Below are 23,056 nucleotides of genomic sequence, written 5' to 3' on the forward strand. Positions count from 1 at the left end.
CCATATCCAAATATATACAGTAACTATGGAAATGCAGCAAAGACTTCCTGCAAGATCAGAACCGGTCCCGTGGCGCTGTCAGTCAAGTTCTCCCAGGTGTGGTTGACAAGAAACATTGTAGCTCCCCAGGGTTGGCATTTCACAAAATAAGACGTGGGAACTGCTGGATTACTGCCAAGCGTTTATGAACGGAAACATACTCCAAAAGGTTCATGAAGGGGATCACAGACCCAGTGACCCCTAGTGCCCCTAATACAAAACAAGGATGTTCCTTGGGAAATCAACAAAAGTCCCCCCCCACCCCGACCCCACCCCCCACCCTGTAACTCATATCAGGCAGATGGCAAGTCAAAGATCCCGTACCCAGTTCCCTTTTATCTTCTCAGCAAGCACTAGGCTGTGGAGGAGGAGGGGTGGGGGGACAAACATCCACAAACTGGAACATCAACCTGGGTGGGGGGGCACGAACCAAGGAGGAAGTGGGGTGCCTGGGCTTGCTACTGGCACGTGAGCTTGCTTCTACAAATGGAAGCAGTTCTCTGTGGTTCCCCTTTCCCCTCTGAGGTGGGCGGAGTCTGGGGATGCAAGCGAGTATACTGCTCAGGGCTGGGCTCTGGGTTTAGCAGACTCTCGCACAGTTTACCATTCATCCCATGGGATGGGAGGTTGGGGGGAGTAAACCTGGCTTGTCTGTAGTTGAAAGTGCTTTTCTTCCGGTTCTGAGATGGAAGTGAAGATCCTGGTCACCGAGAGCTTCAAGTTACTCCAAGCTTCAAGAACAGCAGGAAGCATGCTGGCCTCCGAGACCGAGTGGATTTTTTTTTTTTTTTTGTTATGTAAATTGGAAATGAACCTAGGGTTTCACATAATGTTCTGCAATTGTGCTACCACTGTGCCATACTCCAGTGCCTTTTTGCATCTTTTGTTTAGAGAGAGATAGGGACCCGCTAAGGTGTCCAGGCAGGTCTTGAACTTGGCCATCCCAGAGCCTCAGCTCTTCAAATAGCTAGGATTACAGGCCTGTGCCACTATGCCTGGCTCTCAGACTGGTCTTAAGGCAACTCTACCCGAAGTCATAGTGAGTCATAAAACCAGGTGTCCTGGTACTCTCGTTCTTAAAGGGATGTGTGAGCAGATGGCCAATATGACTGGAGATGCGGAAACACAAATCTCATCACAAAAGAGGCTGCTGTGAGTGCCAGGACACTGACGTGATCTATTCTGATGCACGGTTCGGAAGCTGGATGGTTAGTGAACTGTCGGAACGCCTCCGTTGCCATCTACAGTGAGTGAGTGAGTGAGTGAGTGAGTGTATGCACGTGTGTGAGCGTGCGTGCGTGCGTGCGTGTGTGTGTGTGTGTGTGTGTGTGTGTGTGTGTGTGTGTGTGTAGCTAGACTGGCAGGTCAGGGGAGCCTGGTCCACTTACCGTTGCTAGCATTGGGATTAAAAGGATGCACCACCACCATCGGTTTTTCTTTCTCTGTTGTTACGTAGATTCTAGGCATCGAGCTGGTCTTTGTGCTCGCAAGCCAAGTGCTTTGCTGCCTCAACCATCTCCCCAGCCGGCATTGGAAACATAACTCGTTAGTGTACTCTCGCCTTTTCCCACATTAAAATATAAACTTATGTACAAGCCTTAATAACTCTGAGTCTTTTTATTTGTCTTGCTTTAAGAACCATTAAGAAAATGGGGAACAGACTGTGCCCCCCAACCCCAGTTGTCATGGTGTCCTGGTTTAATTTCTGTTGCTGTAGTAAAACACCCAGAGGGACCAAGGGCAACTTTGGGAAGAAGAGATCGTTTCAGTTTGCAGTCTTAGGTCCCCGCCCGTTATTGTGGCAGGGAAGTCAGGGAAGGAGAACCAGAGCCTCTGCCCATTCATGAAATGCTGCCACCCACATTCAGGATGGGTCTTCACACTTAACTAACCACACACACACACACACACACACACACACACACACACACACACCCTCAGGCCAACCCCATCTAGATAACTCTTCACTAATGCTCTGCCTGGGTGATCCTAGGTTCTGTTGGGACAACAGTTCAAACTGATAGACACACATGGTGTCCCTGAAGCAATATTTGTATTTTTCTCAATGGAAAGTGCTTTGTTTCAAGGCTGAAATGACTATGAAATCATTTTGGTTTTAGGTATTAATTATTTTGTTTCTCATTAGATAACTAGAAAAGGAAGTGGATCACCCTTGGGTGACAGAGTCCACCATCCTTAAATCCTCCGATGACCTCCTGGGCATGGATTCCTCTGTCAGTTGCCCACAGCATTCAGCTCTGGTTTTGTTGTTGTTGTTTGTTTGTTTTACTTCAAGTCTAAGTGTTCACGAAGGTGGAGAAGGACAGATTTCCTTGCTGAGGCACTTAGTGGAAAGCAGAGGGAGCTGCTGGGTATTGGGGGAGCTGAGGACCCAGGGCCCAAACCACACCCTGGTCCTGCTCTTCCAACAGCTAACTCAGCACCGTTATCCTCTTATCTACCTGCCTCCTTCATGACTAGAAACCACGATCTAAGATTAGAAAGAAAGAAAGAAAGAAAGACAGAGAGAGAAAAACAGAGACAGAGAGAAAATGAGACAGAGAGAGACAGAGAGAGAGAGAGAAGAAGAAGAAGAAGAAGAAGAAGAAGAAGAAGAAGAAGAAGAAGAAGAAGAAGAAGAAGAAGAAGAAGAAGAAGAAGAAGAAGAAGAAGAAAGGAGCATACTAGCACTGCCTGTAGTCCCAGCAACTTGTAAACCTGAGGCAGGAGAATCACCAGTAGTTCCAAGTCAACCTATGCTACACAGTAAGACTCTATATCAAAACATAACAGCAAATGATAAAACTAAAAAATACTCATCGCTCTTCTGCTCTGACCCTAAGACCGTCACGGACTGTGATGAGGTCAGCAATGTGTTCTCTAGTGCCCCCTGGAAGGCTGCATAGACCCACTGCCATGGAGGGGTCTGCACAGCCACATCACCAGGGATTGGTGCTGTACTGTGGGGCCCTATACTCCACAAACCAGCACCCCAACTCTTCATCTTCCCCCTTCTCCTATTGCAGGGCTGGGTACAAAACTGGGCCTCGTGTGCACAGGAGACACACTCTGCCCCTCAGCTGCATCTGCAACCTCTGACTCCCCAGGAAGGGACTAACCACAGTGAGGTACCCTGGGCTTCTTTGACGTCCATTCGCAGACTCAGTCTCTGACTGAATTCCAGACTTGTTCTTTACTGTCAACAAGTCTCTCAGGAAAGTCACACGGAGAGTGGCAGCCTCTGTCTGTGGCACTTGAGTGTCTGTGTGCTGAGTCTGCATTTTTCTCACCTCCAGCATCTCCTTCCCCTCACTAGCAGCCATCCCCACACACTTAATGTCCCCCATCTTCCTCCATCTGCTGCTAAGGTGGGCCATCCTCAGCGCTCTGCCAGTCCTCAATACCTTCATGCCATGGGGACCAGGGACGCCTACCAGATTCTCCTGTGGGCTGCCAGTGGTCACACTTGTCCATGGGAGTGTTTCCTCTTTCAGTCAGAGACCACTCGGTAGTCAGTTTTCGTTGTCCCGAGGAAGGCTGTTTCAGAACCTACAGCATTGGCTTCATGTCTGTTAGGGTCCTTTGGGTAAGAGAGAGCACTACAAAGTACAGTGGCTGAGGTACGCAGGCCTGCAAGCAGCAGAAAGCCTAAAACAGGAGCGCTGGATAGTTTCCATCTCTCTGTTGGGAAGGACAACAGCAAGGCTGGGGTGGTACTGCCCTCTGGGGTTCCGGGTGACCTCTGTCTCAGACACCACCCCATCTCTGGTAGGACACATCCTCAGGGTCCCATCCCAGATACCACAGCATTCTGGGAAATTGGCTGAGTAAAGGGATGGAGACAGAGGAAAGGGCACGGAGTAACTAATGTTAACAGCAGGTCCCTTGAGTTTTCCTGCAGAACAGGGGCAAATTCTGCCTCTCCCATAGACCGCCAGCTCTCACCCTCCATCAGTGGCTGCAAGCGGGTAACCTGCGGTCTTTGCTCTGGCACCCGTGTGCTCCGTGTGGTGAGAGAAAGGCAGGGCAGCTGTGGAACAGTGCACATTCTGTGCCAGACAGTGCTGGCGCTGGCGGAGCGCTGGGGAGAGGCACCTTGCATAGAGGGAGGTTAAGTCTGTGAGAATGGCTGCTTGTGAGGAGAGTGAGAAGGGATTGAGAAAATGAGGACTCCATGCAGACATTCCACCTGGAACACACGGGTGGCCTGCTGAACCGTCAGACAGACAGAGAGCAGCAGGGGCATTGAACAGGGGCTCTTGTCCTGCCCTTCCTGTTAGCTCACAGGCCCACTTAACTCAAGCTCCCCTCGCTCAAAACTCAAGGCACACAAATGAGTGAGTAAACCCTGCTGCTCTATGCTCCGTTGAAGTCTCTCCACCTCCCTTCTGGCCTCCCTGCCTACTGCCCAAACACGAGTCAGTCCAGAGTCATATCAGCCCTTACTAGTGGCTTCCTGACAGCAAGCATGTAGGCTTGGTCTTGTGGTACAGATCGTATCTTCTGCAACAGAACATTCTTTAAAAGCAGGCGACCTGCTTTGTTCCCTGATGGTGATGGGTCTCCTAATGCCCTTTAGGATCTGAACCTGTAATTCTCCTTGATAACCCAGAACTAAAGGGATTTGAGGGCTCTCTGACTTGAGGACCGCCTTCACACTATTCACAGTGTCTGTTTCTCCTAACAGTCTTCAACGTCACAGCCTCCTGTGGCATGAGCCTAAAACTCCCCCAATAAAAGAAACCTCCCGAAAGGCAATTCATCTCAGCTTCCCTTTTCCATGAACTTTATTGTCTCAGGTTTGCAAAAATGACTCAGTCATGTGATCACAGTCACACCAACTCATGAGATGGTGGAGAATTAGCTCCCACAGGACTATAGGGCAGGGCATCCAAGAGGATGATGGGAAAAGCTTCGGAGGTCTACTGGGACCTGGAGTCAGGCCAAGGAGCAGTTTGGAGATTTGAGCTGCTCTGTGACGTCTTCCTGCAGCTGCCCCTTCAATGCACAGGAGTACCCTCTCCTCAACATCGCCCAGATGGCCGTGACTCAGGCTGAGAATGTACCTCATCAACCGTCGCATGTGTGTCTTCTCTGCCTCTCAACAGTTAACTGAGAGAAGCAACAGACAGATGGAAAGACATCATCAACGTGGGTGCTAATGACACCCAACACAGTTAACCAGAGGACAGAGACAGAGAGGAAACAGGTGACATCATCGAGTCGGAAACTTACAGGCACTCGCAGAAACCGCCTGCGAGGTTGAGGCTTGGCTGGTGCTCCCACTTGAGGTCTTTCTCTCTGCTTCTTGTCCCCTCTGCAAGCATTTTCTTTTAAAGATTTATTTATTTTATGGATGTGAGTCCACTGTTGCTATCTTCACACACACCAGAAAAGAGCACTGGATCCCATTACAGATGGTTGTGAGCCACCATGTGGTTGTGGGGGAATTGAACTCAGGACCTCTAGAAGAGGCGTCACTGCTCTTAACCGCTGAGTTATCTCTCCAGCCCCCTGTGGGCATTTTTAAAAGCTTGTTTTATTTTAGTGACTGATCCACGTGAAGCCATAGCCAGGCTACTATGCACAAACATGAGGGAAGTTTTATGTCTTGGTCTCTTCCTTCTTGGCCTGGAGGCGCTCCTCCTGATGCTTTCGTGCTTCCTTGGTCTTAGACCTGCGAGCCTCAGCCTGGTCAGCCAGTCGCTTCTGTGGGCCTCGTTTGCCTTCAGTTTGTGGGTCTGCTCCATGAGAATCTGCTTGTTTTTGAATACATTCCCTTTGACCTTCAGGTATAGGCTGAGATACATATGGCGGTCAATCAATCTCCTTAGATTCCCGGTATCTCCTGAGAAGCCGGCGCAGGATCCTCATCCTCCTCATCCTCCTCATCCAGGTCACCTTCTCGGGTATCCGAGCATTGCGGTACCCTTCCGCTTCCCTATGCCTATATGCCCGCCCTTCCATCCAGTCAAGGTGTTTTTCTGGCAGCGAGCCTGTGAATGGCCAATCACAGGCTTCCGAATGATCAGCCCATCTTTGATCAGCTTCCTGATCTGCTGACGGAAGTTGGCATTGGGAATTTCCTTGGTCTCATTGGGGTCCAACCAGATCTTCGTTTTAGCACAGCAGAGGACACTAGAAGCAAGCCTCCTCTGTAGCCTGAGCATACCCAGGGCTGCAGACCCGCAATGAAAGAAAAGACACCACGGTAATTTCCGTGCTCACCTGTGGCCTTTACGGTTTCCTGGGAGATCTGTTTTCATACCTCAAACCCCACTCTAAGAGGAAATGCCTTCCCCAAATCCTGTTCCTGAAAAGCTAGCAGGAAGCACTCTGTGCCTTAATGACAAAGTGCTTCCTTTTCCTTTTCCTTTTCCTTTCTGAGCCATGCTGTGTCTTGTGGCTGATGCCCTCAGGGACTGTCCAGTTGAAGCCTGCATGAGACTCATTTGCTAAAGCAACAAAGTAACCTTTATTGATTGATATTTCAAACCCTTAAACAAACTACCAGGTGTGGGATGTGACTTGCTTAAAAAGCAAAAGGAAAATTAATTCCCCAGATCCGTGATTTTTATACATGTCATCAGCTTATAGAAACGTGACCAGCATTACGCAGAAGAATTAAAATGTCCGTGTGTAGCCTCTCTGCAGCTACAGGTTCCCAGAGAAATGGCAACTGTCAGTTTGTGTCAGGGTAACTTCATTTGACCTGATTAAGGATGACAGAATCCGGCAGGGGTGTAGCTCAGTTGATAGAGTGTTGGCCTAGAAGGCACTAGGTCCTGGGTTCAACCTCTAGCACTACATAAGCCCAAACAAGCACAGGGCCATGTGTTTATAATCCCAGCACTCAGAGCGTGGAGGCAGGAGGATTTGGAGTTTAACATCATCCTTTGGCCTTGAATGTAGTGAATTCAAAGCCAGCTTGGGGTCCAGGTGTTAGCATATTTATTTCTTTAGCTATTTTATTGAGTTCTATTATCGGTCCACCTTAATCCCTTCCAACCCCTGGACACTAGGTAGGAGAGAAAGAAGGTTAGAGGAGAGAGGGGGCATAGACCTCTTTAGACTACGTCCTGCTGGTTAGGGGCATTGAGTTCCTCAGGGATGGTCCAATCATCATCATCAGGATATCTCCCACTTCTCTCCTGTGGGGCTGCCTGCCCGCCTCACCACTGGCAATGCTGGCGCAAAGCTGGCACGCTGCTCAGGGAAGGCAGAATGCAGTCCAAGGTAGGGGGTCCCAGCCAGTGTTTCCCCCAGTGAGAAACAGCGGGGGCTGGGAAGGATGCTGTGGTTCTCAATCTCCAGATGCTGCTGGGAACCAGAGGAGTTGAGAACCGTGGTCTGAGGCTCTGCCCTTCCCCTTCCTGCCAGGCAGGAAATGGGTGGCTGATTCCCGGACAGGGCAGTATCCAGTTCCAGTTTGGTTTGGAGTGAGTTCTGAGAATACTGAGGGGCTGAAAGAGAGAAGCCTTCTCTGGGAGATTTGGGTGCAGTTCTTTACAACGAACTGTCCCTGACCTACCCCAGGCAATCCTCGATGAAGGAGATGGTCCTTGCTTGTCTGAACTGCTTTATTTTTATGTGGGATATGAATGCTATGTATGTGACCCAGGGACTAAGTACCTTTTATGGGAAGGGCTGCTCGGGAAGGGAGGCTCATTGCCTGAACACTTGGGGCTCTCTAGATACCTCATTAGCATGGAGAGCTCTAGGTTTTTGTGCAACATGATTGTCATGGTCGTCCCAGTGGTGTGTCATGGCTGTATGTTCCAGGACAGGCAGCACATGTCCCAGGTCCCCTGGGAGCTGGTTCTAGTGCCTGCTGTTCTCAACTATGAGATTTCCTGGGGTTTTTGAACCTGTTTCAGCCATACCAGTTCCTCTGCCTGGTGGCACAGTCCACTTGCCCACACCCTTCTCTCTGCTCATGACCCCTTGACAAACTCCAACAGCAGGGGGCAGGAACAGGGGGAGCAGAAGCTGCCTCAGGGCTTACCCCAGGCCCTCTCGGGGCTCTGGCTCTTATACCCTCTGAAGAGTCCCCAGAATTCAAAATGTCAGCTATCTGCAGGTGGCAAAAATCACACTCCTCCCAGAGCACAAGACAATCATAGTCAGCGTCTGTGGACAAACTGAAGCAGCCCCACACCAGGAATTAAAACAAAAATATATTCACATAGCGCAATTAGGTTTTTTAAGGAAACCAAAGTTCTCACTATACCCAGGCTCAAACAAATAGCAAAAAGAACAATAGGTCTTGCCTTTCAGAGTTTGGTCAATTAACGTGTACTTATGTATCCGGGGCTGGACTCAGAGAGGAAAACGATGCTGCCATTGCTCTTCGAGAGTTTATTGACTTGAAAACCTGATGAAAAAGGAACCAGAGTGAGCCTGCTTCTGCAGCCAACACCCCAGCCTCGACAGTGGCCGGCAGACCACCAGTCTGGCTAAAATATGCAGCCCCAGGTCCTACTAACCCACTGTCAACAAAGGGCTCAAGATCCCAGCTCAAGTCAGGGAACTCACAGAAAGTTAGAAGGGTTCTAAAACCTCTTTACATCCCAGAGGTACAATAGGGACATGGCTGCCAAGGTTCAAAGACATGTCTGTGCTTTGCCCAGTTTCTCTTCCTTTCCACATGCCTCCTCCACTGAGAAAACCTTGACTTTCTGGGCTCTTGCTGCTCTCTCATTTAGCACACATTTCTCTTAACATGGGTGGTCTGTACTAATTTAACACCCGAATGAGTCACGGGCTGTGTGCGGTTTTCTGAACTGCTGGACTAGTGATCCTGTACATCTATGAATCCAAGCTGTTGCATTTCCTCAGCTGGCCTTCAGATGGTGTCCTTCCCATTGTTTTCTCTTTGTATCTTCCTACACTCCGCACAGTCATCTGATGTAGGCATTTTATAGCATGGTAAACCCTGCAGGAAAAAGCCTGTGTCCTAAATGGTCTCAAGGACTCAGTGTCTCCCATGCTCTTTGCTGCTTGCCGGTTTTCCCTCTCCCAGGCAGCCTGGCTCGGGACAGGAGGGGTTGGTTATAGGGACAAAAGTCCACTTTCAACAACTTTCAATAGCTTATGATAGTTTACCAATACAATTTACATTACAGCAGCAAGATTGACCGAGTGACAAGGTAGCTGGTGGTCTTTGTCCTTGGTCATCGTAGGAACCCACATGTTCATGTTTCCTACAGAAACTCACAGGAGTTTTACTCACAGGAGTATAGGGTTCCACCTCAGACAACACAGTACACGATGCTTGTACCTGTGCTGTTTAACTTCATAAAATCCTGGATGTCCTAAATTCTAGAATACAGAGGCATCCAACAAGATCTATAATGGTACAGCTATAACTCCACCGTGTGTGTGTGTGTGTGTGTGTGTGTGTGTGTGTGTGTGTGTGTCCTTGTCTGTCTGGCTCTCTGTCTGGCTCTCTGTCTGTGCCTGTCTGTCCATCTGTCCGTCCATCCATCTCACCTTCCCTCCCTCCCTCCCTTTGTCATTATTTCAGTAGGAGGAACCTGGAAACTTCCCGGTTGTGGGAATGGTGATTGGAATTCAATCTGGGCACCAGAGCCCACATGTGTACATGAGAGACATGGAGTGGGTGTCTCCCATTGACCTCCTGTCCCTGACCATTAGCTACACAAGTTCTAAGTGGGACTTTGATGTTTTCAGGCGCATAAAGTGACCTTCTTGGACTTTGTCTGGTGGATCTCTTTCTGGAACTTGACCATGCCTCTGTGTGTTTGCAATTTAAATCTGCCACTTGAGGGCGCTAAGTCCACGTCCACAGAGCAGCGCTTGCCTGCTCAGACCGGCTGGTATTTATATAGCCTTCCGGAGCCTTTAATAGCTCTCTTGGAAGAAGGGCATTGTGCCAGACAGAGCCCCCAGGGACACTGCCAGCCAGCGTTTGCTTCTGGTTCCTTCTACAGCCTGGACAGGCTACTGCTGGCCCTGAGATCTGAACAGAACATGGACTTTGTACTCTGATGGTCCGTACTGGGGGAAGCTGAGAATCATAGATCGCTTGATAGACCTGCGCAGGTGAAAAACGTTGAGATGATCAATGTGTGGTGGTGGCATCGTTGGAACCCAAGGCATTAACACTGCTTGTGCCTTGAGTGAGACGGTTTAGATGCCTTCTTTAACAGGCAAGCTGCTGTATAAGGACTTCAGGGAAGCGTGAGAGGAGAGGTGTTTTATTCTGTTTCTTGTTTTTTGTTGAAACAGGATCTCCTTCACCGAGTAACACGGGCTAGCCTTGAACTTCTGCCGCAGCCTCCTGAGAACTGGATTAGAGGCATTTTCCAAGCCCTGTAATAAATATGTTTGATTTTAAACCAAAGGAGCGTGTGTGTGTGTGTGTGTGTGTGTGTGTGTGTGTGTGTGTGTGTGCACGCGCACAAGGTCAGCCAGTTCTCCTTCTTCAGCCTTGTTTTTGAGGCAGGATCTATCTTGTTTCTGCTGCAATTCAGCTTATGTGACTCTGGCAGCTTCTCCTGTCTCCACCTTTCACCTTGGCAGGCAGGCCAGGATTTCAAATAGGTGCTACCACATACAGATTTTCACGTGGGTTCCTGGGATCACAGCAGGTCCCCAGGCTTGACTGCTGAGCCATCTCCCCTCCCTTGGTCTCAACACCCACCAAGGGCTGGTCATTTGTGAGGGCGTTGGCTCACCTGGAACTGGAATTACAGGCAAGTGTGAGCTGCCATGTGGTTGCTGGGAATTGAACCCAGGACCTCTGGAAGAGCAGCCGGTGCTCTTAACCGCTGAGCCATCTCTCCAGTCCCTGAACACAATTTTTTTTTTTTTTTTTTTTTTTTTGGAGAGATTGAAAAATTTTGGTTTCTGCTAGCCTTTTTGGAACTCAACCACCAAGACACAGTAGTGTCTGTCAGTCCTGAGATACCCTTCTCCCCTTTGTTTGTTTGCTTGCTTTTTAAACAAAAAACAATTAAGTCAAGATCACTCAGATTGGCAGCCACAATCCATCCTTGAACAGGTCTCCTCCTCCCTTCTTGGGTACCCTTGGTCTGTGACAAGAATGGCCCCTTACTCAATAGCAGGGGCACTCTGTTGTGGGTCAAGACACCTTGATTTGCTTTAAGGTGTCCTGGTATCTCCTGACCTGGGTCACTGGGTCATGCCTCTGCCCTACCACCCCTGCCTGTGTGTGTTGCCAGCAGCCTTACCTGGGTCTCCTCAAACTTACTCCATAACCAACTCAGCATTCCACTTCATTCTGCCCAGCCCTCAACGGCTCTCATCCTGGACAAGGTCCAGGCTCCTGGTCTACCTGTGGCCTTGTCCAGTCCTCACTAAGGCTGTCCACTGCGACTGTGCGCTTCAGTGCTCATGTTTGGCAGCCCACACAGTCCCCGTGTGCCACCTGTGGATGTTGACATCGAAATTTCTTAAATGCGATTCCAATTTTATTTTCATGGCTACCCAGACACATTCCAATGTTTATTCACCTCAGGCCTGTGGCCACTGTTGTAGACAGCATGGATGGTGAGAGTTCAGTCCCCGCCCCCAGGGTGGCAGGTGGCGCATGCGCTGTCCATCTTCTGTTCAGGGTTTACAGGGCAGGAACGGCTCCAGCTGTTCTCAGAAGAGGAACAATGAAAGACTACAAGTAGCTTGTAAAACTTTCAGAAGGCAGGAAATCTGGCCCGGGGCCGTGTGGCTGTAAAGAACTAGTGTTACTTGAGGCTCAGCCTATAGGACTCTGCACTCTGTGAATCGCTCAGTTCCCGCGTGGCCTCAGCGGTCATATCTGCTTCAGTACTCTGACAGAACCGTGGTCTCTATCCAGTGTGAGCTGATGACATCCCCACATGTGGCTACTGCCCACTTCAGTCCGGGCCTCTCAGAACAGTAAAGGCACCCACACCTGCATGCACAAGTGCACATACACACATACAAATAAATATAAATATTAAATAAATACATATCTAAAGATTGTTTTTAGAGGAAGTCTGGATACAGAGACAGCTTATACAGATACGTTTATACAATTTATGCTGTGTAGAGTAGCAAAGACAAGGAAGGAGCTTTGGAGGACCCAACCCTGCTGCTCTTAATGGTTTGACTCTGAAATGTCCTTCACGGCTTCCTGCTTTGTTCCCAGTTGGCAATGCTGTCTGGTTAAAGCAGGTGACATGAGGCAGGACTTTGGTGACACCTATTCTGGGATCTGGCCTGTCTCGCTCTTTCCGAGTCTGATGTGACATGAGTCATCTCACTCCATTCTCCTGTCTCTGTGATCGAGCCCCTCAGGCTGAACCATGAGCTAAAATAAGCTGTCCCTCTTTGTTTCTCTTAGGTATCATGAATGAGTTGATGAGAGAAGTAAGTAATATTCCAGCTGACATCTTGACTGTAGACTTCCAGCCTCCCCGACTGTGAGAAATGTGTCTGTCTATTTAAGCCATCCACTCGTGGGAGTTTGTTGTAACGTCCTAGAAATCTCTCATACAGCTCCATACATGGTCCTCATCCCCTAAATAGGGCCCAGGGCCCACTGGTATTCCCAGTTGAACAGTGTCGTGTCCTGTGTTCCTTTTCCCACCTGTCACTTGACCTGTTTGGGAGTTGTGTTAGCATCCCGTGACTATGATAAAATAACAGAAACCGACATATTAAAGACAGGAAATGTCAGGCAGTGGTGGCACATGCCTTTAGCCCCAGCAGAGGCAGGAAGATCTCTGTGAGTTCGAGGCCAGCCTGGTCTACAGAGCACGTTCCAAGAAGGGCTGTGAATCTCATAACCTTTTTCAGAGCATGCCTCCAATAACCTCCCATCTCCACCCCACTTCCTAAACCCTCCGTAGCCTCCCCAGAGCTCCAAAGTAAGGACTAAAAGCCTTTATTGTGTGCCAGTCTTTGGGGGGAATTCCAGATCCCTAAGATAGCAGAGACTTTCCGTGTGATTTTCCGGTTCCTGTGCATGGCATTGTAGATGTCTCTGATGGTAAGTTACTACCAGGAAGGCAGGTCAGGGAGAGTCCTCTCCCCTTTTCCACTGTGGAGGAGCCCAGGAGCCCACAGGTCAGCACCTTGGGATGCTCGCTATGCAGAGCTGGCTACAGACCCAGCTTCCTTGTCAGAGCATGTGCTCACCTCCTGAGGCCTCAGGGAAAGGCCTGTAGGCAGCTTCCCCAGGGCGCAGGCTGTTTCTCACATCAGGAAGCTCTGCTTGGAGACTTGGTCAGCTGGAAGCCAAGATATCCACACCCCAGTCAAGAGGCACCCCTGCCGGGCACATGCAAACCCAAGTGCACTTGCTGCATTTTGTCAACTGTCAGGCCGGGTCTAAAAGCACAACCACTGTGCTTCCAGAGTCATCCGGGACCTGGGAAAAATCCAGAAGCTAGTTCTCAAAAACAGAAAGGGGAAAGAGTAGGGAGCCATGGAAGGAATCTACATAATGTACAATATAGATCTGTAGAAAAATGGCCTTTATGTAATAGCACTGTGTATAACAGGATACACCATTATTTTACTTGCTGAAGGGAACATGGTGTTTTCTGAAGCTTTGGGGCTGATTGACCCAAAGAGAGACTTGTAGCAGCGCTGTCCTGTAGGTACCAGAGCTCCTGCCAGCTTGCTCTGTGCTTGCTTGTCCTGCATCCCTGATGGAGCCCTCATAGCATGTCCCTCCCCGCAGTGAGATGCCTGTCCCTGTGGCCCCATGGCTCTGCCAGTTACTTAACACCACTTCCCATGACTCTGAGCACTGTTCCTCAAGGTTTGAGCCTCACGTCCTCAAAGAAGCGTGCTGATTGTCCTGTCTACCTCCCATGAGTCTCTTTTCCGTCATTCCTCATCCCCGGTGTACAGCAGAGCCTGGGGTGGATGCACCCCTCCCCCTTCAGCTTCTCTGTTTCTGTTGGGATGTGAGCACTGAAGAACCCTTATCTATGTGTTGGCTGCAAAGCCACCTGGCACCAGCCTTTGATGTCTGATGACACTTATAGGCAGAGGGAGGATTAAACGTGAATGGGGGAGATAAAAAATCAGACAAGGATCTGCCATATATGGGTCTGATCTGAAGTTAATGTGTTAGGAAAGACTCCCCTGCCTTCTGCTCCTGTCTCAGTCCCCGCAGAGTCCCCGAGAAACCTAACATGGGCACCTGGCATCAGTCGTGTGGGGGGAAAACGTGTGTGCTTGGGCTGGTATCTCAGGCTAAAGCGGCAGCCCTAAGCCTTTGTGGGGATGAAATCCTGTCCCAGGTGCTTTTGGGAGGAGGGCTGTGACATGCAGTCACAAGGCTCTCTCAGAGCTAAGGGGTCCAGGGGACAGGGGAGGGCATGGGCAGCACTCTTCACTAGTGGGATGTTGGAATGTGGCTGCCGTCTGTCGGCTCCCCTTCGGACAACTGATGAGCACACAGCAAATATTAGCTTGCAGATAAGCCGCTCTGGTCATCAGGGCTGCCTTCCACGTGGAAGTGCCTTTGAAGTTGAGTAAGCTCAGCTAACCCAGTCAGACTTCGACCTGTTTTTGGAGAACAGGTGAGACCGCCACGCTCCCAAGTATGTGGCTCACTGTGGATGGTGCTGCGCTCCTCTAGGTTCAGCCTCCAGACACAGGGCCAGGTGGCCAGGTCAGCTGTCCTCCTACATCACACTGAGTCCGGCTGGAAATGTAGGCATCCTTGATTTTGTTACCCTTAGAAAACCGACCCACAGAGGCTGAGTCCTCAGAACCGAATGCGGCTCTGTGGCTTCCTGCTAAAGGGGCACGGTGCCATCTTGAACAATGCAAAAGGCTTCAACCAAGGCAAATCTGAGCAGGGGGAGGAAGATACAATTACTGTGATAAGAAATTCCTAGAGAATTCCAGGTGTGGTGGAACGTGCCTACATTTGGGAACAGAAGACAGAGCTGAAGCCAGACTGTGCCAAGACCAGCATGCTCTGCCTGGTGCCCTGCAGAGCAGAGGCTGGAGCCTCTGATTAAGGGGACAGCACTGCAGGAGAGGGAGCCTAGCCTCTATGCCTCTGGAGTTTGGTAAGTTCCTTGAATATGGCTTGGAGCATCAACATCCCAAACGTGCCTAAACTACGCCACGTAAATCTGAATTGGATAATGGAGACTTGAGGCCAGCACACTCCAGGTGTACGCTGGCTCTCTGGCATGGACAGAAACCTTGCTGAAGACAGCCTAACAGAGCACAGATACCGGGACCTTCCAGCACATCAGCTACAGGTGGACAGACTGATTCTGTCCCAACAGAGGTGTCCTGCTGTGTTGACACGCTGGACTTACCTGAAACCCCACAGTGAGGATACACGCTAAAGGAGTAATGTCTCTGGGGGCCAGTGCTGACTGTCAGCTGTGCCGGGAGCTCTGGGGGAAATGTGGCCATTGTACTGGTTAATGAATTTGATATGAGTCGCCCAAGAAGACCGTTGGGTTGGGAATTTAAGCCAATAGATAGTCTTTATTAACCAGCAACAACACTGGGTGTTCGGGATCCCAATGTAGCACCAAGCCTTTCTCGGGGTGAGCTTTTAAACACAAAACCATGTTCTGGGTTGACATACCTCAGCTACCAAGAACAGTTTCCAGAAGCGGAACTACAGAAGCCAAAGAGCAAGGTAGACACGTTCCCAGAACTATGGACTTTGATGGATTAGGTCTTTGTGTTCATTTTGGCAGGTGGTGCTATCCGTATGCTGAGTTCTATGGCCTGAAGGGTGCTTCCATCATGGAGTCAGAAGTGCTAAGACCTGGGGTCCTGTTACAGAGCTTTATAAGGATTTATTCTGAGTCTAGTTCTAGAATTTCTGCAATGTATTTGTTTGACAAATACAAGAAATCAAAGGTGACAATGGCAGCGACGTTTGCCTACCAAATCCCCGAACACAGGAAAGACTGAACAGGAGTACAGGGTATCCCGAGAAAGCTCATTTAGGACCGAGTTAGCTATGAGGATGCCTTTGCCACTAAGACTGCTGGGACACAAGTCAGTAAGAGCAGCTTCACATACCTCAGCATGAGCACAGGCTTTAACTGTGGTAGACAGCACTGTGTGCATTAGACACTCAAACTGGTCCCCAGACTGAAGAGCTGGTCTTCAGCTGTGTAATAGTCCGTGGGTTTCATGTTGATGCAGCTGAGCTGCTGTGAGAGCGGATGGATGTGACGGTGCAGGCCTGTGATCCCAGGACTGGGAAAGCAGGCACAGGGGATCATGAGTTCCAGGCCAGCTTGGGCTATGTGGTGAGAAGTGAAACCCTGTGGGGAGAGAGAGGAGGAGGGAGAGGGAGAGGAGGAGGGGGAGGGAGAGGAGGGGGGGGAAATAGAGGAGGAGGGAGAGGGAGAGGAGGAGGGAGGAGAGGAGGGAGGGGAGAGGGAGAGGGAGGAGGAGGGAGGGAGAGGAGGAGGACAGGGAGAGGGAGGGAGGACAGGGGAGAGGGAGGAGGAGGACAGGGAGAGGAGGAGGGACAGGGGAGAGGGAGGAGGAGGGACAGGGGAGAGGAGGAGGAGGGAGAGGGGAGGGAGGGAGGGAGAAATGAGGGGAGGAGGACAGGGAGAGGAGGAGGAGGAGGGAGAGGGGGAGGGGGAGGAGGGGGGGGAGGAGGGGGAGGGGGGGAGGGAGGAGGAGGGGGAGGAGGGGGAGGAAGGGGGGGAGGAGGGGGAGGAGGGGGGGGGGGGGGGAGGGGGGGGGGGGGGGGGAGGGGGGGGGGGGGGGGGGGGGGGAGAGGAGGAGGAGGACAGGGAGAGGAGGAGGACAGGGAGAGGAGGAGGGACGGGAGAGGAGGAGGAGGGAGAGGGAGAGGAGAGGGGGGGGAGAGGGGGAGGAGAGGGAGAGGAGGAGGAGGACAGGGAGAGGAGGAGGAGGAGGGAGAGGGAGAGGAGGAGGGAGAAATAGAGGAGGAGGACAGGAGGAGGAGGAGGAGGAGGAGGAGAAGGAGGAGGAGGAGGAGGAGGAGGAGGAGGAGGAAGAGGAGGAAGAGGAAGGGGAGGAGGAGGAGGACAGGGAGAGGAGGAGGAGGGAGAGGGGGAGGAGGAGGGGGAAATAGGGGAGGAGGACAGGGAGAGGAGGGAGGAGGGGAGGGGAGAGGAGGAGGACAGGGAGAGGAGGAGGAGGGGAGAGGGAGAGGAGGAGGACAGGGAGAGGAGGAGGACAGGGAGAGGGAGGAGGAGGACAGGGGAGAGGGGAGGAGGGAGGACAGGGGAGGGAGGAGGAGGGACAGGGAGAGGGAGGAGGAGGGAGGAGGGAGAGGGAGAGGAGGGACAGGGGAGGGAGGAGGAGGAGGAGAGGGAGGGAGGGGAGGAGGACAGGGAGAGGGAGGAGGACAGGGAGAGGGAGGAGGAGGACAGGGGAGAGGAGGAGGAGGACAGGGGAGGGGAGGAGGAGGAGGAGAGGGAGAGGGAGGAGGACAGGGAGAGGAGGAGGAGGAGGGGAGAGGGAGAGGAGGAGGACAGGGAGAGGAGGAGGACAGGGAGAGGAGGAGGGGAGGACAGGGAGAGGGAGGAGGGACAGGGGAGAGGAGGAGGAGGAGGACAGGGAGAGGAGGAGGAGGACAGGGAGAGGAGGAGGAGGACAGGGAGAGGAGGAGGAGGAGGACAGGGAGAGGAGGAGGACAGGGAGAGGAGGAGGAGGAGGACAGGGAGAGGAGGAGGACAGGGAGAGGAGGAGGAGGAGGACAGGGAGAGGAGGGGACAGAAGGTAAGGATTGACATGAAGTGCTGTGACTTTAAAAGTCTCATGTTTGCTTCAAAGCGTATCAATTCTCCTGAAGAAGAGTGTCGATACGACTGCACCGGATGCTTTTATGGCTAGGTTCCGTTCTGAAAGACTTCTCAGATCAAGTTTTGTCAGTTAAGATTTAGCATCTGGATTGAGTCATGTATGGAAACTATAGGACAAAAGGAAAATAAAGTTCAATTCAGCTCCCTGGAGCCCTGAGCACCTGCACCTTCCTGTGCTCGCTGGCTTACCCTGGAGGAAGGCCTCCATGCCCTCTGCTATGATTTGACGGGTTGCCTCACTCTTGAGCGCCTTGTGCATTTTAGATATGGTTCCCTTAACAGATAGGTGACCTGAAAACATTGTCTCCCCTCCTACAGTCTTGTTATTCTTCCCTTTGAGGCCCAGGAATTCACAGAATTTTATGTCAGTGCTTCAATATTCTTTTCAATATTCACATTCTCCTATGTGTGGCCACTGGGAACCCCTAAAAGACGGCATCCTGCTTGCTCGGTTGCTACTGGTAGAATTCCAGTCAGTATGCTGAGCAGACTGGGGGGATGTCTGGCACTCTGACAACCACAGACCCTGCTCCTACTGGCTGTAGCCAGGGGACTCTGCCCCCTCATGGAAGCTCTGTGAGCAGAGACATGTCACTTGCTGTTGATCTGGCTTCCTGGAACTTGGTTGTCACCTGCATGGAAACAGGGGATTGTGCAAGAGACGCAATCATGCAGAGCAGGACAAACAGCAAGAGTAGCCACAGCCCCGACCTTCCCCAAGGTCAGGAATCACCAGGGACACCATCCATAGCCCTTTGCCCTGTGAGAGGACAGCTAATGCATGCAGCATCTGAGGGCTGTGACCCAGCTTATTAACCAGAGGAGGATAGCAGGTACAGTGGCCTGAGGTTCCTTAGAGAGGAGGGAAGGGGCAGGGAGATATTGTGCTGTATATGACAGCACCAAGCCCTTGTTCCTTTTCTTTCTGTCAAGTTGGTACTGGGAACCAAACTGGGTTCCAATTCACCATAAGCACATGCTCTATCATTGGTTTTCTATTTGTCGTGGATGTTATCCCTATGTTGGTTTTTGTTTGTTTGTTTATTTGTTTGTTTCTTCAGCTGACAGCAAGAGGGTTTATTGTACACGAGTTACACTTGGCCACAAGAGAGAACAGAACTAGTCTAGAATGCCAAAGGTCCAGGGCAGAGGGCCAGCGGGACTGTTTTGGTTGTGAGGAAGGTAGTCATTTTCCCAGCTGATCTCGGCGAGGTGACGTTCCAGGTCCACTGAGACTTATTACCGACAGCAGCATACAGTCCAACTACTTGTCCCAGCGTTCCGGGCTTCAGCATCCCTTACTTCTGCTCCCACAGGCTTCATGGGTGCACAAGATGGTTTACTTGGACCTCTGCCTCATCTTTCTTCTCTTGCGCTTCAGCCTGCGCATTCTCTTCTTCCGCCACTTCGCTCTCATGGCGCAGGAGTCTCAAGGAAGATGGCGCTAAACGGAGAGCCCTATGTATTTTCTTAAGAATTCAGTAACCCATAGGGCCTAACATAAGAGTTACTGTGCCCATTTCGTAGATTAGGAAAACGAGGCCCCATAGGATTTATTGGCTTCCACTTGCGGGCAACTCTGAGCGTTCTGGGTTGCCCCCATTCAGGAAGATCAAATGGTGGAGACAGGATCACTAACCCCAACCTATAAGAAGTTCTCTGCAGACTGGCTCTGGGGTTGGGGAAGTTTGGATGCAGACTGTTCTCAGACCCTCAGATCACCGAGTCTCCTGGAGAAACTCCACTAACAAACATTCTGATGCAAGCAGGCTTCCTACATACATGATCAGGAAGCTCCCCTTTCTGCCTGAGCTCCTGAGGACACTGGCCGTGTCTGGGTGGGAACTAAAGTGGACTACGGGGCTTGGATGAGAGGCCTGCACTGTGCCATGATCTAGTCCCCCTGAGTTCTCAATGGGGGATTTTTAGCATTTACTGACTAGTACATAAGTTCCTCCATAGTGACCGTGGACTGGGGGTGCTTGGGGGTCTTTTGTCTCTCTGCCATTCATTCACAAAGCTGCCTGCCTGAGAGAGCCTTCTTTTGTGACGTGTCTGTGGGGTAAGAACAAGAACCTGGGACAGAGACAGAGAAGGAAGGCAAGTGTGTGTGCAATAATTCACCAGGGCACAAGCAACTTACCGCCCCCATTTTAAGTGGCTTTATTTTCTAGTCTGGGATCCTTCAGGCCACACTTTGCTCTAAAGTGTTCTCATGGGCGAAGCAGATGGTTTGCAGCAGATATGGAAGAGCTGAAGGAAGCAGAAACAACACAGGTACACCGGTCATTTCACAGTTACTTCCCTTTGGGGACATGAACACAGGACATAACAACGACAAAGGCCCTGAGCGCTCTCCCAGCACTATGCGAAGTACCCTTTTTTGAGACAGAATCTATTGTGTAACCCTGGCTGGTCCAAAGCTAACTATATAGACCAGGTTGACCTCGATTTTAAAGCTCTGTCTGACTCTGCCTTCCCACTGCTGGGATGCACCATGATCCCTGGATAAAAACATTTTTAACGACATAGGAAAATGTTTTCAGACTCTGACACACAGAGCTGATGAATGCATGAGGTGACAGATTCACCAGTGATCCTGATCTGGTCCTTAAACACCAGATATATACTGAGGTTTTGAGGTTCGGGGTGCAGCTTATGACGAGTATATATTTAGCATGCACAGGGTCCTGGGTTCAAGCCCAGCAGCTGTCAGTCTAAGAGCCCTTGCAGGGGAATCTCCTCACTCGTCCTATAAAAGTTTAGTTTTACTTAAGAAGCCATGGCACTTGGTTACAGCCATGTTCTGAGTTGTCATGATGTGGGGAAACCTCACATGCGTGATGCTGGTAAGTACATAGGAGCTCTTCATAATGCCACTGGTGACAGAGGACTAACTGGGGTGACTCAGTAGTAGAGTGTTTGCTAGGCATGGACAAAATCCTAGGTTTAATCCGCAGCACTGCATAAACTAGGCATGTACTTGGGAGATAAAGACAGTAGATTCAGAAGCTCTAGGTCGTCCTAGGTTACATGACTGGATGTCAGCCTGAGACCCTGTCTCAAAAGTACTACTACTAACCAAGGACCTTTGCCTCCTAGTCTGCATAGACTTGACCCCATCATACTGTAGAACTAGAGTTTTAAAAAGGTTACTCATTGTCAGAGTCCGGATGTGCAGGGCCGGACGTGCCTGAAGGAGAGCCAGAGATAGGACTTGCCAAACCAGCTATCAGCCCCAAGGACATTGACCATCTGTAGCCACCCCCTCCCCTTCCTTCACCTCCCTGAGTGAGATGAGCCACCCCACCTGCCTGCCAAGCTGCTAGAGAGCACGTACACCTTGCTGATGTAATTTCGCGCCGAAAGTAACTGTGCACCATTTGAATTGACCAATCATGTGTAACCCCATGAATGCCCCTATATAAACCCCGAGTTTGGAAGCTCGGTGATTCCCTCTGTCTCAGTGTGAGATCACGTGTCGACCGGGATCCCGCTTAAGACCGGGATCTCATTAATAAAAAGCTACCTCGTGCTTTTACATCAAGAATGGCTACTCGTGGTTCCTGGGGGCACCCCATCCCACAATTGGAGCGAGAGACATGTCCCCCGTTTAGGGGTACGCTCTTTCAATACCATGGGGTAGGTGTTATCATAGGTTTGCAATAGTGTATGTCCATGTACTTTCACAGCTTAGAGAAAATGCATGTGGTTCTATCAAAGCCTGTCAACAATACTCATTCTCAAAGGTGTTTTCTGTCTGTAATGTCACTAAGCACTTGTCTTCTATTCTCTAATGTGAATTGGTTGCAACTGCGTGGATCAGGAAGGTCCCAGAGGTCCATGTGTTGAGAGCTCTGACCCCAACTTTCTGCTATGGAGTCAGTAGAATCTTTAAGGGGTAAGACTAGTTAGAAGGAAGTTAGGTCAGTGCTGGTGTTTTGAGAATTGCTTTCCTGGGGAGATATAAACTAGGTCTACCTCTTCTTATAAGGCCCTAAAGACAATATAAGTATAATTCCACTTAAGTCCAACCTGGGAACCAATGAGTTTGTTGGACTTAGGAAGCATGGGTGAGTGTAGGAAACAGTATCAGAGGATGACAGCTTCCCCACAGTGACACAGATGGGGGTCCTCCTTCACTTGCCTTTCTCCAGCCTGTATAGTCCACCCCATTCTGAGACCTGGAGAAGTCCAGTTAAGGCAGAACTGCATACAAATGGCTGCAAGAAGACAGGAAGGAGCAGTTGGAGTCTCCTGGGAGGCTCCAGTGACTTTCTTTGTCCCATCCTCCCCTAAGGCAATGTAAACAGTCAGTCAGCAGACCCACTCTCGATGTTGTCTTGCAAGCAGACATCACTGATGAAGCACCAGGACAGGTTGTGAAGAAAATGGTTTATTCTGCTTACATTTCCACGTGACTGGTCATCACTGAAGGAAACCAGACAGGAACTCAATCAAACAGGTCAGGAGCTGTTGAGGTTGGGTCTTTTGCAATGTACTATAATGCTAAATATTGGCCCCCAAGGCCTGGTTGCCCCCAAAGATGAGAGAATTCCCATGTAGATCCAAGTGATCTTGGCCCCCAAGTTATCCCTAATTGGTGAATAAAGATGCCTCTACCCTATAGCTGGGCAGAATTGAGATAGGCAGGGCTTGGGGTTCCTGGGCTTGGGTCTGAGGAGAACCATGAGGAGAAGGAGAGGAGGAAGACACCATGAGTTAGGTGAATCATAAAAGAAGGACTGGCCAATTGAAGTTGAGCCGCCCAGACAAAACATGGTGAATTATAATCCCAGGTTATTAATGAGATTATAGATTCTAATAGCATAGAGAGTAGATATCTGCCCAGCTCCAGTGCTGATTAAGGCTTAGTATAATAATAAGAGTTGTGTGGAATCATTCTAGGAACTGAATGATCAAAGGCAGGGTAGAAGCTGGATTGAGATTAAATAATTTCTACAAGGGCAGGAGCGGATGCAGAGGCCATGGATGGGTGCTGCTTACTGGCTTGCTCAGCCTGCTTTCTTACAAAATCCAGGACAACAAGCCTAGGGATGGCACCACCCACAATGGTCCACCACCAATAACTACTTAAGAAAGTGCCCTGCAGGCATGCCTACAGCCCAATCTTAAGGAGGCATTTTCTTAGTTGAGGTTCCCTTCTCAGACTTTAGCTTGTGTCAAGTTGACATAAAGTGACCTAGCACACTATGATCCCAGCC

At 50.4% G+C, this 23,056-nt stretch overlaps 1 pseudogene; it reads right to left on the reverse strand.

Annotated features, from left to right (window-relative positions):
- Window positions 1-5,643: 5,643 nt before the first annotated feature.
- Window positions 5,644-6,209, reverse strand: LOC116893508 (annotated as a pseudogene).
- Between the last annotated feature and the right edge of the window lie 16,847 nt (window positions 6,210-23,056).

The sequence above is a fragment of the Rattus rattus genome, chromosome 2 (genome assembly GCF_011064425.1).
Source record: "Rattus rattus isolate New Zealand chromosome 2, Rrattus_CSIRO_v1, whole genome shotgun sequence".
Classification (NCBI taxonomy): domain Eukaryota; kingdom Metazoa; phylum Chordata; class Mammalia; order Rodentia; family Muridae; genus Rattus; species Rattus rattus.